Here is an 18,663-nt window from a genome sequence, read left to right on the forward strand (position 1 = left end):
TCCCAATTTCTATCCCTCACAGGATGAAATTCCTCCCAGAAGCTAAATTTCATCTCATGCACCAATGCATACTCACCTGCCATTTCTGCCGTGCTTCTCACTTCTTGAACTGTCTGTTCATTCACGTGAATTCTTACCATCTCTGGAAGTGAGTCTTTAAACTCCTCCAGCAGAATAATCTCCCTTCAGGCCTCACATGTCTTATCCATTTTTAAGGCCTGCACCCATCTATCAAAATGACTGTGTTTAATTCTTTCAAACTCAATAAAAGTCTGACCTGGTTCCGTCTCTATATTTCTGAACCGCTGCCTATATTCTTCTAGTACCAATTCATAAGCACTCAGCATAGCCTGTTTGACATCTGCATAATCTCTTGCTCCCTCATGTGACAGCACTGCATATACCTCTCAAGCTGTACCCACCAGCTTAGTCTGAACTAGCATTACCCACAGGTTCACTGGACATGCCATCTGCCGAGTCAATTTTGCAAATGAAATAAAAACGGTTTTGGCATTTTTCGGACCGAAATATGGCAATGTATTAACATAGTTGTATACATCCCTCCATTCTCCCTTCATCTTCATCCTGCTAATTTAACTTTCGTATCTAATTCCAAACTTCTGAATTTCAAATTCTCCCTCTCTTCCTTTTTCCTCTCTTTCTCTTTCTCTATCTTCTCTCTCTTTCAGTCTCTCTCTTTATCTTCTAACTGCAGTTGTCATATTTTCAATTTGAGTTTTTTCGAACTCGACTGCAGTTTCCTGCTTCTCTGATACATCAAAGTGCTTGACCAACTCCATTATGGTGACAGCTTTCCTTTTGTCTCTGGTGAAACCCAATTCTAATCTACATGTTAGTTCTAAAAGTATGTCCTTCCTTTGTCTTTCTACACTTTCTTGGCAAATTCGGGTACCATCTTCAAATCTCAGAACCTCTTTAGAAATATTAAAAGCCATTTCTTTTAAATTAACCAACCACAAGGAAACAAAATTAAATGAATTTTCTCACCTGTTTTGTTTGAAGGTCTAGGTCACTAACTGCCAAGTGATGGAATCTGCTGGGACCTTTTGTACCCCAAATCTGTTCAAATCCCATACCTCAAGCCCTCAAACCGTTATGATTTCAATGTTGAACCATTCTGTTAATTAAAATCACACACCCAGAAAAGCTCACTTCACCTTGTTATCTGTTAAAACATGAGTGACAAAGTAGTCGCAAATTCCATGATTAAGAGAAAAATAACCATTTATAAGTATGTATATTAACTCGCTGAGCTTGAAGGTTTGTTTTCAGATGTTTTGTCACCATGACTGGGTAACATCATCAATGAGAGTCTCTGGTGATGCACTGGTTGTCTGTCTCGTCTTTCTATTTCTCGGTCTTGGTTTCTTAAGGTGCGTGATGTCATTTCCAGTTTTTTGTTCAAGGGAAGGTAGGTAGGATCTAAATTGATGTGTATATTGATGTACTTCTGGCTAGAATGTCATGCTTCTAAGAACTTTCGTGCGTGGCTTTGTCCTAGAAAGTGTGTGTTGTCACAGTCAACGTGGTGTCCTTCTTTTTCTGTATGTATGGAAACTAGAGAGAGCGGGTCATGTCTTTTGGTAGCCAGTTGGTGTTCATACATCCTGCTAGCACGACAACAGGACAGTCTGAAATGGAGGAGAAATGATTTTTTATGCACTGTTTAATCAGTGTGTGTTCAGGTAAGGAAGATTGTTCATATGTGTACAACACATTCTGAATGAACAACGGAGACACAGGTAACGAAAAATGATGGACACGATGTATAACATTTACAAAGCATTAAAACATTATTTGATCCTTATCTGAAGTGATACCTTCCCTTTTTCTCAACGTTCCCCCTTTTCTGGGATTCCCAACTCTAGTCTCTCATTCTTATCACGATGTGTGTTATAAATTCTTGTTTCTGGTTTCCCAACTTATTTCAGTTAATCCCCTTTCTACCAGGAACTAAATATGTTGGCCTGCTGGGTTCTTTCCAAAGCTAGTGACTGTCATATTGTTGGAGAGAAAAGTTATGGCATCAGACACAGCATTTGAACATATTGCTCTGTTGTACGTGCACTGTACAAAGGACCACAGCACACAGGAATTGCCAAAACATTGAGGGAAGCATCTCTACTTCTTTTGATAATATAGTTTTCTCATTTTCCACATCTCCATATCTATATCCCCTCTCTCGTTCTCCCTTTGTATCTAGTTAAGAAATCCACCAATTATTCTTCGTGGCCCATCTCTCAAAACTCCTTCTTTCAGTTTATACGCAATGCTCACTTCAAGATGTAATGTGTTTATAATTGAGCAACGTAACTACAAAGACATGCGGGAGGAGCTGACCAGAATTAATTGAGAGGGGAGCTGAGCAGGAAAGACCATGGAGCAGCAATAGCAGAAGTTTGTGGGGATAATTCGGAAGATAATACCAGAAATGCAACCCCAAGAAGATGAAACATACTCATGGGAGGACAAGGCAGCCATGATTTACAAGAAAACATACAATGTGGTGAAGATGATTGGGAATCCAGAGAATTCATTGGCTCTGAAACTACATACGGCTGGCATCACTGACACTACAGAGCTCTTAATCATGGTCAGGAAGAGAAACAGAGGAAACACATTCACTTTAAACACAGAAGGTGGCATTTCTCAATGAAAAAGATTCAGGTGAATTAAATATTCGAGTTAAGATCAATTAAATGCTTTTGCGGAATGTGTCAGATTGGAAGCAAGACCCGGGGAGACAGACCCTCAGCAGAATGAGAGTTTGAAAATGGAAGCATTTCCACATCAGAAACCAGGTTAGGTCACTGAGTGCAGGGCTGATGGGTGAATGGGTCTCAGTGAGAATTGGGGAACACACAGCAGAATTGCATTGCAGATATTGCAGCTCGAAACCGCGTATTCATGTAGTGCTGTAGACCACAGCAGCAGGATAAGCAGACCTGCATTCAATCACAACCTGTAACATTTTGCCAGGATAACACCTCAGTCTGCCATTACCATCAACACCATCTTTAGCTCGGTGACGAGTGTGGGTGAACATGTCAGAGTCAGAATCACATAAACCTTAAACTGATGCTAACTCATTAAAACTACCGGTCTTGACCAACAGATCTGAACGAAGTCCTGCAGTTCTGCCAAAGTCAGTCATAAATGGTGATGGAGAAAGTGAGGTCTGCAGATGCTGGAGATCAAAGTTGAAACTTTATTGCTGGAACAGCACAGCAGGTCAGGCAGCATCCAGGGAACAGGAGATTCGACGTTTCGGGCACAGGCCCTTCTTCCTGAAGAAGGGCCTGTGCCCGAAACGTCGAATCTCCTGTTCCCTGGATGCTGCCTGACCTGCTGTGCTGTTCCAGCAATAAAGTTTCAACCATAAATGGTGATGGACGATTAAACAAATGACTGGAGGAGAGGGCTCCACAAACATCCCCATCCTAAATAATGAAACAGACCTGCACATCAATATAAAAGAGAAGGATGTTTTATCTGCACCATCCTCTGCCAGAAGTGTTGAGTCGATGATACACCTCACCCTCATCATGATGCCCACAAAATCACAGATGACAGTCTTCAACTAATTCGATTTGCTGCACGTGACATGAAGAAACAGCTGAACACAGTAGATACGACAAAGGCAATGGGCGCAGACCCCATTCCTGCAACAGGACTGAAGCCTTGTGCTACACAACAAGCCGTGTCTCTGGGGAAGCTGTTTCAGTCCAACTCCAACTCTAACATCTCCATGGCAATGTGGATAATTACTCAGCTATGTCCAGTCCCCTAAGAGTAGATTAATTACAATCTGACCAATTATCACCCCCTCAGTCCCATCACGACAGTCAAGTTGGTGGGAGTTCTTTTTGACAGAGATGTCAAGCAGCACAGAAATAACCTGCGCAGTGTGGTTTCCGACAGGTCCCCATGTGGAGATCGTGTTGTGGAAATGTCACTGGATTACTAATCCAGACCAGGCTAATGCTCTGGCAGCGGGGGGAAGTTAAAAACAATTAATAAAATATCGAGATCTAAAATCTGGTGTCAGTAACAGTGACCTTGAAGCCAATATGGATACAGAATTTCCTTCGCCAATGTACTTTTAGGAAGTGAATCTCCCATGATTTCCTGGGCTGGCCTAAAACTGACTCTAAAGACGCTGACATGCGATAAACATTTCAATGGTCTCTGAAACGGCCAAGCAAGGGCACGCATTTGTATCTAACTACTCCGAGGTCTGAAAGGATGAAACCGGGCAGAACATCCGGTCTCAGCATCAGTGTCGGAAAAGGGAATGGGAACACAGTCCTGTCGACCCTGCAGAGACCTCCTTCTTAACATCTAAGAGCTTGTGACAACATTTTCCGAGCTTTCCCAGAGAACAGAAACAGCGGGAAAGGAGTAGATCATACAACACATTGAGCCTCCCCCATTCTAGTTCATGGAAAAGATCTCCTCAATGCACTTACCCCACGCGATATACATATCCGTTAATGTGAGTAACCTTGGGAAGCTATAAAATAGGCAGTGCAGTAGTACGTTTGGTCCATCGAGTTTGCAACCCAATTCAATGTCATGATGGTTGGCCCTTTATTTCCACACCGTACTCCTGCTCTCCCATCATCCCTTTACTGCCTATAAATCCTTATTTATAATCAGTGTCTCGGTTTCCAGGTGCGAGCGAATTCCCCAGGTTCACCAGTCAGTGAGTACAGGCATTTATTCTCATCTCAATGCAGAGTGGCCTGGCTGTACCGAATACTGTGGCTCCTTTATTTAGACGTCCCAGCCAGGGGAATTATCATCCCTTCTTCCAATCTGTCTCACCCTGTCAGAGTTTTGTATATTTCACTGAGATCTCCACTCATTTTCCTAAACCCCATGGAATACTGGCCCAGTCTTCCAAACTCTGCTCCCACAACAAGCCCGTCATCCCAAAGACCAGTCTGGTCATCCTTCACTGCTCTCCATCAATGTCAGGTTTGTTCTTTATAAGGTAAGGAGACCAAACCTGAACACAATACTGCACAATGCTCGATATGGGGTCTCTCCAAGGGCCTGTACAGCTGCAGTAAGACACCCTTTCTCCTGGACTCGCATCCCCCTGAAATGAAGGTCAACACACCATTTATCTTCCTCACTGCTTTCTGTTTCTGCAATAGTGCTTTCAATGACTGGTGTACAAGGAGATGCAGATCCTTTTCAATGTTATAGCTCCCCACTTGCTGGTTGTATATACACTGGTCAGCGCACCAATGCCATGCCCAGTATTGACTTCTGGTTACAGAACTCACTGCGCTGCAGGGGCCTCAGAGGTTTATGCAGAAGGAAACAACAAAAAGGAGCATATGTCCCTTTGTAAATCAACATGTTTCAACCAATCCTTTTCAAATGGTAGGCAGCCAATTTATCGTTTCCACCAAAGGGCACACCGTCACCTCTATCCACTTTGTTCTCCATCTGTCACATGTTTACCAATTCACTCCACTTGTCTTAGTCTTCTCGGTGCCTTTTTACATCCTCCTCAACCACTCACAATCCAACATCCGTTAGTGCTGTCAGCAGGCTGGGATATATTGTATCTGATTGCAGCAACCAAATGTTTAAAGGGCATTGTGAACAGCTGGGCCCCAAGCACCGATCCCTGCGACACCTCAGCAACTGTCCTCTGTTAATTTCTATTTATTTATTTCGTGAATCTGGGTGTCAATGGCTGGGCCAGCATTTATTGCCTGTCCCTAGTTGCCCTTGAGAAGGTGGTGGTGAGCTGCCTTGTTGAACGCTGCAGTCAACCTGCTGTGGTTGACCTCCAATGCCATTATGGAGGGAATTCCAGGATTCTGACCCAGCGACTGTGAAGGAGCGGTGATATATTTCCAAGTCAGGATGGTGAATGGTTTGGAGGGGAACCTGAAGATGATGGTTTTTCCATACATCTGCAGCCCTTGTCCTTCTAGATAGACGTAGTCGTGATTGGGAAGATGGTCTCTGAGGATCGTTGGTGAATCATTTCATTGCAGCATGTAGATAGTAAAACACTGCTGCTGCTGCTGAGCGTTGATGGTGGAGCATTGTGGATAAAGGGACAGTCAAACTGGCCGCTTTGTTCTGGATGGTATAAAGCTTCTTGAGTGTTGTTGGGTCTGCACTCATCCAGGCAAATTGGGAGTCTTCTATCACACTTCTGACTTATGCATTGTAGATGATGGACAGACTTTTGGAAGTCAGGATGTGAGTTACTCGCCGCAGTATTCCTAGCTTCTGACCTGCTCTTCTAGTTGCTGTGTTTATGTGGCGATACCAGTGAGTGTCTGAGCAATGATTACCCACCAGGACTTTGATACTGGGCGATTCACTGATAGTAACACCATTGAATGCCAAGGGGCAGGTTAGATTGTATTTTATTGGTGATGGTCACGGTCTGGCATTTGTGTGGCCTGAATATTACTTGCCACTTGTCAGATTGGATACTGTCCATATCTTGTCGCATTTGAACATGGACTGCTTCAGTATCTGAGGAGACACAAATGTTGCAGAACATTGTACATTAATTGGCGAGCATCCCCACTTCTGACCTTAAAATTGAGGAAAGCTCATTGATGAAGCAGCCCTGAAGAACTTTTCGGCCACTGCTCGAGGGACTCCTACAGACTTGGAGCTGAGTTGACTGACCTTCAACAACCATGACCATCTTCCTACGTGTGAGGTATGATTCCAAACAGCGGGGAGTTTGCCTCTGATGCCCATTGATTCCAGTTTTAATATATCCCCTTGATACCACACTTGGTCGAAGGAAACCTTGGTTTAAAGGGCTATCGCTCTCACCCCACCACTGGAATTCAGCTCTTTTGTCCATGTTTGAACCACAGTAATGAGGTCAGGAGCTGAGTGGCCCTGGTGGAGCCCAAACTGGGCGTCATTGACCAGGGTATTGCTGAGCACGTGCTACTTAAAAGCACTGAGATCTTCCATCACTTTACTGATGATCGAGAATAGACTGATGAAGTGGTAATTGGCCGGATTGGATTTGTTCTGCTTTTTTATATACAGGAGATACTTTGGTAATTTTCTACATAATGGGGGAAAGCCATTGTTGTAACTGTATTGAAACAATTTGGCTAGGGGAGTGGCAAGTTATGGAGCACAAGTGTTCAGTACTATTGCCAGAATGTTGTCAGATTATGGACTCTATGGAGTATCCAGTATCTCCAACCGTTTCTGGATATCGCGTGGACTGACTCGAATTGGTTGATGACAGGTAACTGAATCGCTGCGGTTTACTGGAGGAGGCTGAGATGGATCATCCACTCAGCACTTCTGACTGAAGATTGTTGCGAATGCATCAGCCTTATTTTATACACTGAAGTGCTGGGCTCTTCCATCATGGAGGAATGGGTTATTTGTGGAATCTCTTCCTCCAGTGAATTGTTCAATTGTCCCCAACGTTTCTCGACTAGATGTGAAAGGACTGCAGAGCTTAGATCTGATCCTTTGCTCGTGGGATCACTTAGCTCTGTGTATCACTTACTGCTTATGCTGGTTGGCGCTCAGGTAGTCCTGTTTGGTGGCTTCAACTGGCTGACACCTCATTTGCAGGTATTTCCAGTGCTGCTCCTGCCATCCTGCACACTCCATTGAACCAATGTTGATCCTCTGGATTGATAGAAATTGTTGTGAGGGGGATACGCCAGGCCATGAGGTTGTGTGGTGTACAATTCTGCTGCTACTGATGACCCACGGCACCTTATGGACACCCAGATTTGAGCTGCTCGATCTGTTCAAAGTCTGCCCTATTTAGCACCGTGATAGTACCATCCAAAATGGTAGAGGTTATTCTCAATGTGCAGGTCTGACTTTGTCACCACAATTACAATGCGGTGGCTGCTCTTACCGATACTGTCATGGATACAGGCAGATGAGTAAGGCTGTGGTCAAGTATGTAATTTCCTCTTGTTGGTTCCTTCACTACCTGCTGCAGAACCAGTCTCGCAGCTATATCCGTTGGGACCCGGCCAGCTCGCTCAGTATTGCTGTAGCTGAGATACTCTTGGAGGTGGACATTGAAATCCCCCACCCAGAGCACATCTCACATCCGTGCTACCCTCAATGCTTCCTCCAAGTGTTGATCAACATGGAGGAGTACTGATTCATCAGTTGAGAGAGGCTGGTACATGGTAATCAGCAGAAGGTTTCCTTTCCCATGTGCAAACTAATGCCATGAGACGTCATGGGATACGGAGTCACTGCTGAGGACTCCAAGAGCAATGCCCTTCCAATTGTATCCCACTGTGCCGCCACTTCTGCTGTGTCCGTCCTGCTGGTGAGACAGGAGATATTCGGGGAAGGTAATGGGGTGTCTGGGACATGGTCATACTCACAGAATCATACCTTACACACAATGTCAGGCTGTTGCTTGACGAGCCTGTTTATGTCTATTTACTGTTTCCTACCAGCTGTCCAGTTCTAGAAACATGACCAAACATTAGCTGCAATCCACTCAGATTTGATTTTGTAAACTGGGCTTGGAGCTTTACCAAAATCTTTCTAAAAATGAACATGTTTTACATCCGTTGCTTCTCTTTCATTTGTCTCCCAGTCTGTTTCTCAAACACAATTCCCATTTCATAAATCTATGTTAGTGTTGTCTATGACCATTACTTTCAGTCCCAATAATTTCTCCCAAACCATTAACTTACTATGTTCTATGTTCCATACTCTACCATTTTCGCACACCAGACTTGGTTTTCCTAGTATTGTTAGAAAGTTTTGTGAAGACAGAACTGAAGTAGTAGCTTCATAGCTCTGCCATTTCCCTGTTCCCCATTCTCAATTCCCTGGTTTCAAACTGTAAGAAAACTGCATTTGTTTTTTTCATATTTCTCACATTGACATGATTTAATAATTTATTAGAGTTATTCTTATAACCCTTGTGAATATACTCTTCAGAAACTCATCAATTCCTGCCTTAAAATGCTCAATAATTGACCTTCCACACGGTACACTCACAGGGGCATAGACTCTGTGCCTGCAGAAGGACAGCACGATCTATATTAGTCCCACTTTCAACAGCAGGCCCACAGCCTAAAATGTTATTACACTTCCAAATGCTCGTCCAAGTACTTTTTTACGATTGTGAGGTTATCCGTGATAATTGCCCTCTCAGGAAGTAATCCCAGAACCTGAAATGCTCTCTCGGTAAAAAAAAAAGTCTAAATCCTCTCCGAACCTCACACTTTTCACTTTAAAAGTGTGCTCCTTCGTTCATGACCCTCTGACTAAAAGGACCAGATGCTGTCTATCCACCCTGCCCGTGTTGTTCATAATCTTATACTTCTGAATCACTGACTCCTCAGCTTTCTCTGCTCCAAAGTAAACAACCCGAGCTTATCCAGCCTCTCTCCATAGCTGATATAGTCCATCCCAGGGAACATCCTGGTGAATCCCTCTGCACCCTCTCCAGTACAATCACATCCTTCCTGGAATGTGGCTCCCAGAACAACATACAGTACTCAATTTTGGCCGAACCAAAGCCCTGTATTACTCTTACGGTCTTCGCCCTGATTAGGAAACGCAACACCCAAGGTCCAATTCTTAACCTTTTCCATTTGCCTGTCCAGTCATTCAGGGATGTGTGGAGAAGCACACTCTGAGGTTCCCAATGTGCTGCCAATCATTGAGTCCTCCCCTGCCTGGTTCTTTCCCCAATGTGCATCACCTCATGTTTATCAGGATTATATTCTGTCTGCCATTGATCTGCCCATCTGACCATTCCTTCTGCATTTTTCTATAACTTAAGGCCTTCCTCCTCACTGCTAACCACCCAGCCAATCTTTATGTCAAACATACACTTACTTATCACACCTTCCCCACTCTCCACCTAGCCCCCTCCACATTCACATATTGTTTTTATGAATAACACAAACAATAAGGGCCACAGTACTGATCTCTGTGGTACACCAGGGGACACTGGTCTCCAGTCACACAAACAGCCTTCTCCCACCACTCTCTGTCTCCTGCCAATAAGACAATTTTCATTGTAACTTGTCAAGTTATTCTTCATGTTGTGAGATTTTACTTTATTTTTCAGTTTCCCAGGTGGAAATTTGTCAAAGGCCTCCCTACAAAACTAAACATTCGACCTCCTCAAACTAATTCAATCAAATCCATTGGATGTGACTTTCTTCTGATAAAGTCATGATGATTATCCATGAACAAACCTTTTGACTCTGATTGGAGTTCGATTTTCTTCTTCCCTATTTTCTCCAGTAGTTTCCTTAACAGTGATCTAATACTCGCTCGTCTATAGTTCCCTGGTCTATCTCTCCCATCCTTACTGTGAAGTGGAATCGTATTAGCAGTTCTCCAGTTCTCTGGCACCTCCCCTATGGTCAGATCCTAATTAAAATATTCAGTCAGGGTCTTTCCTCTCTTGGCCCCAACACCTGCCTGTGATTCAACTCATCCAGACATGGAGATTGGACGAAATTTACAGAACAAAACCTCAAATACCTGCTCATATTTTACATCAATCTGTTCAAGAGTTTTCCAGTCCATCTTCTTGAATTCTGTACCTGCCTCCTCCTTCTCCCAAGTAAAATAGATGGGAAGGTCTCATGTAACAATCCATCAATGTTCTCCAGCTTGACACACAGATTGCCCCCCTTAGTTTCTAATGGACACTAACTGTTTGCTGATTATTCTGTTCTACTTGTCCGTGTAGAATATTGTGGGATTTTCCTTGATCTCGCCTACTTGTACTTCTCCATGTCCCTCTGTTATCCTGTCTCCCCCCCCCCCCCCCCCCCCAAGTTTCTAAGTTTCACTGCAATTACCTCTCATGTTTTGAAACTCGAGATCACAGGCTGAGTTTCCACATCAAACAATCTTGCCATTTTAGGGATTAATCTGGATAATCAATTTAGGGATTAATCTGGATGATACCTTTTGCAGTTCCTCTATAGTCAGTATGTTCTTTCTGAGATTGGGACTCCGAACGATACACAATACTCTAAGGTTAGCCTCACCAACATTCGATGCAACTGGTTCACTACATCCTCTATATTCCAAATACATTCACATGAATGTAAACCTAATTTTTACTTTCCCATTTGCATATGTTCTTCCCAATACCTCTCGCTTTAACTTTTTTATGAGCTTACTGTGTGAGTTCTTAAAAAAAGAGCTCCTGAATATCCAACTACACGTTATCCAATGGTTCTTCATTGCCTACGTCTCCAAGAATCATCTTCAAACTGTTCCAAAAAATGTTTGCCACTTCTGGTTTTCCTTTCATCGGTACATTCTCACACTCCCAGTTATGTTATTACCTTCCAAATATCTAGTAGCATGTTCTTTGTAATTGAGTCCAACAGACACCCGACTGCGGATGACAAGTTACTGATCTGTAGTTCACCACTCTCCACCTTCATCCTTTCTTAAACTATTAGATAATATTTGTAACCTTTGCCTTATCCAGATTGGCTAAATGCCTTTCGGGAATGTGTCGGAAAAGAAAGTGAAAATCCGCAATGCAATCAACATGTCTATTGCTGCTTCCTCTGAAATTCTTGTATGAAGTACATCTAGTCTGTCAGATTTACAAATACTCAATCCAGTTTTCTTTTCAAAGATGACCTCAACATTGATAAGAATGATCTTAAAATTTACTTACACAATTCCCATGGTCACTTGATATTTCTGGAAGAATTTCTTTATATTCTTCCATGAAGATAGACACAAAGTAACTGTTTCTTTTCTCTTTGATTTCTCTGTTCTCTGCAATAAATTATCCTGAACGCACACTAACTGTTCCACATTTGACCTTGTTTTTATTTTTTTTTCATACATTGATAGACGCTTTTTAGCAGTCTTTATGTGTTTCTTTCGTTTGCACGCTTTTTCTCTTCTTGATTTTCTTCTCAGTTTCTTGGTCATCCTTTGCTGGGTCCTACATTTCTCTGAATCCACTGGCTTACTGCACTGGCCACTGGCTTATTTTTCTAAGCTGCCTCCATTCGTCTAATAGGTAGATGAAGGTGGGGTTGAAAATGGTAGTCAGAGAGGAGGGTGGACACATAGGAACGTTCAAAAGGGCGGTGCTGACTTGGAAGGGTGGAGTGGAATAAGGTGGGATTAGGGAAAATGGGGAAATAGGGAAATCCACTATGATCCCCTGTGGTTGGAAGGTCCCAAGGCAGAAGACGAGGCTTTCTTCCTCTAATCTTCTGGTGGCTCGGGTTTGGCGATGGAGCATGTCTCGGACACTCATGTCCTTTGCAAAGTGGGAAGGGGAGTTAAAGTGCTCATCCGCAAGGCGATTGAGTTGTTCAATGTGGCTGTCCCAGAGATTTTCTCTGAAATGATCCTCAAGTTGACCTCCTGTCTCGCCAATGTAGGGAAGACCACATTGGGTTGAATGGATGCGGTAGATGAGGTGTTCTGTCTCCCTTCGTCACCTATCACTTTCAACCTCAGCTTCATCTACCTATCGCAATCCCAGATAACTCCCCCCTGACGCACCCACTTGTCATTTATCTCTCAGCCCCCTTGGCCCATAAGCTTCATTCCTGATGAAGGGCTTATGCCCGAAACATCGATTTATCTGCTCTTAGTATGCTGCCTGACTGTGCTTTTCCAGCACCACATTCTTCGACTCTGATCTCCAGCATCTGTAGTCCCCACTTTCTGCTCACACCTTCATGGCTTGCATGACTCAGATTTACAACGGTTACTTAAAATAAAACAAAAACTGCCGTGTACTCAAACAGCATAAAAGAAAACCAATGCATTTTTGTCACTGTTCCCAAAAGGTTCCTTACAGCAAATGTTTCAATTAGCTCTTCTGATCACTCAGCACCAATTCCTAAATAACCTGATCTCGAGCTCAGTGCTCGACATAATGGTAACGCAAACCATCTCACAAGTGGCCATGAAATCCATTTTTCCCAGCATTAGCATTCAGTTGGGTTAACACAGTTTAGATATAAATTAAATAGTACATTATTACTAATGTACTTCCAACAATAATCTTCCAACAATGCTCTGTATTCCCCCAGAGAGCTGAGACAGCTCTAAGCTGGGTGGGAACCTTACAACAGGCTGGTAAAGTGTTGTTGCTGCTGTACAGGGTCTTAGTGAGATCACGTCTGGAGTAGTGTGTACAGATTTAATCTCTTCAATGAAGAAAGGATGTTGTTATATTGGAAGCAGCTCAGAGATGGTTCCCTCAGCTGATTCCTGCAATGAAGGTGCTAGCTTATAACGAAAGGATGATCAGATTGACCCAGTAGCCATTGGATTTTACATAAATTAAGGATGATCTTATTTCAACATAGATGACAGAAGGAGTTAACAAGTGAAGTGAAATACAAAGATAATGGAGGAATCCATTCCGTTCTCCAGCCTGTTACACAGGAACAACAGGAAGATTTTCAGGCCTTTGAACCTGTTACACCAAAACAGGACGAGGCTAGTCAGCCCCTGGAACCCGATATACATTTACAGAAGGAGGCCAATCAGCCACTCGAGCCTGTAACAGTAGGCCATGCTGCATCAGTATCCTGTTAAACAGCAACAGGATCAGTCCATTCAGCCTCCTCAAGTCTGTAACGTAGGAACTGGAAGAGGTCACACAGTGACTGGAGATTGTTACACTGGGATAACAGGAGGCCATTCAGACCCACCGAGCCCATTGCAAGGGAATTGGATAAGGATAAAAACTATCTGAGACTTCTTTCATGAAAAAGGAAGAGGTAATTTAGACACATGTCTGTAGTATGGGAACAAGATAAGACCAATCAATCCTTCGGTCCCATCTCCGGGATGCATGAGGAGACCGTTCAGTATATCCACCTGTTATGGAGAAATATGAGAAGACCCATCAGCCCCTCAAAATGTTACACAGCAACGGGAAGATTCCATTATCCCCCAAACCTCTAACGCATCAACAGGAGGAGGTCATTCTGGCCTTGGAGACGACAACATGGGAACACCAGAAAGATGTCAGCACATCGATTTTGTACACCAGCAGGATGATGAGTCCATTCAAGCATACATGGCTCTTACACAGCAATTGGAGCAGATCTCTTAAAACCTTTTGCCCATTAAACAGGAATTCAAATAAAACGTAAAGCGTTTCAAAAGGGAAGAACTTATAATAACTGTATACATTAGGGAGTCAAACGTAACGATAATCTATTGTAATTTAAGACAATTATTAGAATCCATCGTTGAGGACATTTGCAAAGTTAAACCTCAATCCATCGGAGTCAACATGGTTTTACAAAGGATAAATCGAGTTTGAAATGTTTGCTTGAGTTACTTAAAGATGTGACAAACAAGCTGGATACTGGGAATCCTGGAGATGGAGTATATCTGGTCTTCCAGAAAGCATTTGATATGTCGCTTCTCCAAAGAGTAAGTGGTAAGATCAGATAACATCGGTTGAGGAGTAATTTATTAGCTTGGATGAAGGATTAGTGAACCAACGAAATGAAATCAGATGGAATAAATGTGTCATTTTCTTTTGGCAAATGCAATTTGTGGGGTGCCATTGATTTCAGTTCTCATGCCCAACCATTTGCAATTCATAGTATTACTGTGCTCGATTTATTGGATAGAAAATACGATACCACATTTCCAGACGACACTAACATCGGTGGGAAATTACTTCGGAATGATGATGCAAGAGATTTTAAAACATATGGATAGGTTGGGTGAATGGGCCAACATTTGTCAAGGAAAATTAAAGTGAATAAATATGGGACTATTCAAGTTGGTCAGCATAATAAAAAGACAAATTATTATCGAAATGGAGAGAAAGTTCAAAGTGCTTAAGCGCAGAGGGACCTGGGTGTCTGCTTGCATATCACAGAAAACCTGCATGCAGGTACTGCAAATAATGAGAAATGCAAGCACAATTTAAGTGTCTATTTATAAAAGGTTTGGGTAGAAAGGTAGGGAGTGTTGGTGAAGCTACACGAGGCCTTAGTAAGGCTGGAACTGGAGTACAGTTTGGGTTTCCTGCAGAATAAAGTATTTCCATTGGAAGCAATTCAGTAGAGCTTCATTAGATTGATTCCATATTTGAAGTGTTTGTCTTATGAAGAGAAATTGAGCAGTTTCGGCTTATACTCTCGAGTTTATAAGAATGAAATGAGATCTCATTGAAGTCTATAAAATGCTAAATGTAATTGAAAGTGTAGATGTGGAGTTGATTTTTTTTCCATGTGGCGCAATCTACAACAAGAGGCAAGAGTTTTAGGATGGAGAGATGGCAGGAAAGTGGAACAGAGGCTGCGACGACATCAGCCCTGGTTGTATTCAATGGCGTAGTTGGTTCGAGGGGTTGTATGCCTCACAGATACTCCTTGTTCTTATTCAACCCTTTGACTGTGTTGCACAGGAACTGGGGAGGACTGGGTATCATACAGGAAGCAGGGACTCCGGATAAAGCAGTCTTAATCGGTTTGACAGAACGTAACCAGTGGAGTCACACAGCGACCAGTGCGAGGACCTCAACTATTTACAATCGATATTAATGATCAGGAGGATGGAACAGATATACAGATACTGAGGTTGATGATGTCGCTATGATAAGGAAGAGATTAAATTATCAAGAGAGCGTGGAGAGTCTGCAAATACATTCAGAAAGGTAAAGGCAATGGCGAATAATTTCGTAGGTGGAATTTAACATGATATAACCTGTAATTTCATTTATAGCAATAAGTATGTTACTGAAATGGAGAGGGATTACAGGACTTAATGATACTGTGTACTGGGGGGTTCACTCAGATCCGTTCAGACATGGGAGGTTTTGTTCCATCCCTGATCGTCTGCTCCTTGACACACCAAGTAACCCCATTGCTCTCTGTACACATGCAATATTTTGATGTGGTTGGTTGGTGGTGGGGGTGGTGTTTTGAAACGTGCATCAAGGGGACGGCCTTTATCCAAGATATATTCATTTCTTTCTACGTGGAGACCCGATGACGAAGGGAATGGCTGACTGCTTCTGAATGAGGAGGCCGTGACTGCTGCCAGGACAGTGGGTATTCACCAAAATGATGTACTGTGCATGGGCACGCTTCAACATTAATAGAGAGAGCTCATTCAGTTCCTCTACCCCTCCCCATTGACATGGGTACTCCGCAAATGCCATGTACACCATCGGGAATCTCACTATACTGGATACACTCGGCAGCTCCCTGCTGTGGGAGAAACCATTTATTTACACATCCACTATATATATCCACCATCACCGAATGCTGACATTGATGTTGAGATACTGGTAAATGATGGATATAGAACATAGAACATAGAACATAGAACAATACAGCACAGAACAGGCCCTTCGGCCCACGATGTTGTGCCGAACTTCTAACCTAGATTAAGTATCCATCCATGTACCTATCCAAATGCCGCTTAAAGGTCGCCAATGATTCCCACTCTACCACACCCACGGGCAGCGCATTCCATGCCCCCACCACTCTCTGGGTAAAGAACCCACCCCTGACATCTCCCCTATACCTTCCACCCTTCACCTTAAATTTATGTCCCAATGTAACACTCTGTTGTACCCGGGGAAAAAGTTTCTGACTGTCTACTCTATCTATTCCTCTGATCATCTTATAAACCTCTATCAAGTCACCCCTCATCCTTCGCCGTTCCAACGAGAAAAGGCCGAGAACTCTCAACCTATCCTCGTACGACTTCCTCTCCATTCCAGGCAACATCCTGGTAAATCTTCTCTGCACCCTCTCCAAAGCTTCCACATCTTTCCTAAAGTGAGGCGACCAGAACTGCACACAGTACTCCAACTGTGGCCTAACCAAAGTCCTGTACAGCTGCAACATCACTTCACGACTCTTGAATTCAATCCCTCTGCTAATGAACGATAATACTCCATAGGCCTTCTTACAAACTCTATCCACCTGAGTGGCAACCTTCAAAGATCTATGTACATAGACCCCAAGATCCCTCTGTTCCTCCACCTGACTAAGAACCCTACCATTAACCCTGTATTCCGCATTCTTATTTGTTCTTCCAAAATGGACAACCTCACACTTGGCAGGGTTGAACTCCATCTGCCACTCCTCAGCCCAGCTCTGCATCATATCTAAGTCCCTCTGCAGCCGACAACAGCCCTCCTCACTGTCCACAACTCCACCTATCTTCGTATCATCTGCAAATTTACTGACCCACCCTTCGACTCCCTCATCTAAGTCATTAATAAAAATTACAAACAGCAGAGGACCCAGAACTGATCCCTGCGGAACTCCACTTGTAACTGGGCTCCAGGCTGAATATTTACCATTTACCACCACTCTCTGCCTTCGACCGGTTAGCCAGTTTTCTATCCAATTGGCCAAATTTCCCTCTATCCCATGCCTCCTGACTTTCCGCATAAGCCTACCATGGGGAACCTTATCAAATGCCTTACTAAAATCCATGTACACTACATCCACTGCTCTACCCTCATCCACATGCTTGGTCACCTCATCGAAGAATTCAATAAGACTTGTAAGGCAAGACCTACCCTTCACAAATCCATGCTGGCTGTCCCTAATCAAGCAGTGTCTTTCCAGATACTCATAAATCCTATCCCTCAGTACCCTTTCCATTACTTTGCCTACCACAGAAGTAAGACTAACAGGCCTTTAATTCCCGGGGTTATCCCTATTCCCTTTTTTGAACAGGGGCACAACATTCACTACTCTACAGTCCCCTGGTACCACCCCCGTTGCCAGTGAAGACGAGAAGATCATTGCCAACGGTACTGCAATTTCCTCTCTTGCTTCCCACATAATCCTAGGATATATCCCGTCAGGCCCGGGGGACTTGTCTATCCTCAAGTTGTTCAAAATGTCCAACACATCTTCCTTCCTAACAGGTATCTCTTCTAGCTTACCAGTCCATTTCACACTCTCCTCTTCTACAATACGGTCCCTCTCGTTCGTAAATACTGAAGAGAAGTACTTGTTCAAGACCTCTCCTATCTCTTCCGACTCAATACACAGTCTCCCACTACTGTCCTTGATCGGACCTACCCTCGTTCTCGTCATTCTCAGGTTTCTCACATACGCATAAAATGCCTTGGGGTTATCCTTGATCCTATCCGCCAACGATTTTTCATGCCCTCTCTTAGCTCTCCTAATCCCTTTCTTCAGGTCCCTTCTGGCTATCCTGTATCCCTCCACTGCTCTGTCTGAATCCTGTTTCCTCAACCTTATGTAAGCCTCCTTCTTCCTCTTTACCAGACATTCAACCTCTCTCGTCAACCAAGGCTCCCTCACACGACCATTTCTTTCCTGCCTGATAGGTACATACATATCATGGACACGTCGTATCTGCTCTTTGAAAAAGTTCCACATTTCCTCCACATCCTTCCCTGACAGCCTATGCTCCCAACGTATGCTCCTCAAATCCTGCCTTACAGCATCGTAATTTCCCTTCCCCCAATTATAAAATCTACCTTGTTGTGCGCACCTATCTCTCTCCATAACCAAGGTGAAAGTCACAGAATTGTGGTCACCATCACCAAAATGTTCACCCACTAACAAGCCCACCACTTGTCCCGGTTCATTACCGAGTACAAAATCCAATATGGCCTCCCCTCTGGTTGGACAATATACATACTGCGTT

Source organism: Chiloscyllium plagiosum, unplaced genomic scaffold, assembly GCF_037043375.1.
Source record: "Chiloscyllium plagiosum isolate Xiang-an unplaced genomic scaffold, Cpla_swu_hap1 HiC_scaffold_14, whole genome shotgun sequence".
NCBI lineage: Eukaryota > Metazoa > Chordata > Chondrichthyes > Orectolobiformes > Hemiscylliidae > Chiloscyllium > Chiloscyllium plagiosum.